Genomic DNA, 1,362 nt, shown 5'->3' with positions numbered 1-1,362 from the left:
AATAATAAAATAATATTTAAATAAAATTAAAATTAAAACGCCTAATCTAAATAATCAAACAACTAATAGTTGTTAATTACTATCAATTCCCGGCAACGACGCCAAAAACTTGATGCGGTATTTATAACCCACTAACTTACCAGTAAGTGCACCGGGTCGTACAAAGTAATACTTTACGTGAGTAAGGGTCGATCCCACGAGGATTGATGGACCAAGCAACAATAGTGTTTAATAGGCTTAGTTAGACAAACAAAAATTGGTGTTGAGATGCAGTATAAAAGACATTAAACAATATAAAAAATATTAAAGATAGGCAGATAAATAAGTTGGGAATAAAATATGGAGAAGATAGTTAAGGTTTCAGAGTTATCTATTTTTCCGGATTAATTTTTTTCTTACTAACTATTTTAATCATGTAGGATTTAATTTATGACAAACTATATGTGACTAGACCCTAATTCTTTAGACTTTCCTAGTCTCCTCTAAAATTCATTAACTGCCAATTCCTTGGTCAATTAATTCCAATTAGAGGGTGATAATCAAATTCCAGTTTATATGCCACAAAAACTCTAATTACCCAAAAATAAAAGGATTATATGTCACCTATCCCGTTAAGTCCAAATAATTAAAATTTAGGAGAATATGTTTTCAAGCTGTTGTTCAAGTAAAGAGCTTTTCCAAGTTTTAGAGGAACTCAAATAGAAAAAAGGGTCATACTTCCGTTCCACCCAAATTCATAAAATAAAGAGCAAAAATAATTCTTAAATTGTAAATCCATACATAAATTAAAATAGAAAAAATAATAAAATCAATCCATAGAAATAGACAGAGCTCCTAACCTTAACAATGGAGGATTAGTTGCTCATAATTGAGAGGGAAAATAAAGATTGTAAATTGGGATGGAATGGGATCCTCCCCAGGACCTCTCTACCAAGGAAGGAAAGCTTCCTCCCTTTTTATAACTAATCCTAATAAATTTAAAATCTAATATCTAAAACTAAAAATCAAAATAATATCTTTTCCTAATTTAAGATTTGAATTTAAATTTGAATTAATTAACAGATCTTCAGTTGATGAGTGGGGACCACTTGTTCTGTCCATTCTGCAGCTTCTAATCTGTGTTTTCTGGGCTGAAAATTTAGTTAACACAGCCCAGAAATCGCCCCCAACATTTTCTGTCAATTCTGCAGATCACTCATGTGACGCGTCCGCGTCGTCCACGCGTTCGCATCATTTGTGCAGATTCCAGTCCACGCGATCGCGTCAGGGACGCGATCGCGTCATTGCAATTTCCTCCATTCCGCGCGGTCGCGTGAGCCATGCGTCCGCGTCGGTATTCGCTGGTCATCTCCTTGGCTTCTT

This window comes from Arachis ipaensis, chromosome B02, assembly GCF_000816755.2.
Source record: "Arachis ipaensis cultivar K30076 chromosome B02, Araip1.1, whole genome shotgun sequence".
Taxonomy (NCBI): Eukaryota; Viridiplantae; Streptophyta; class Magnoliopsida; order Fabales; family Fabaceae; genus Arachis; species Arachis ipaensis.
Note: the sequence above shows the minus strand (reverse complement) of the source record.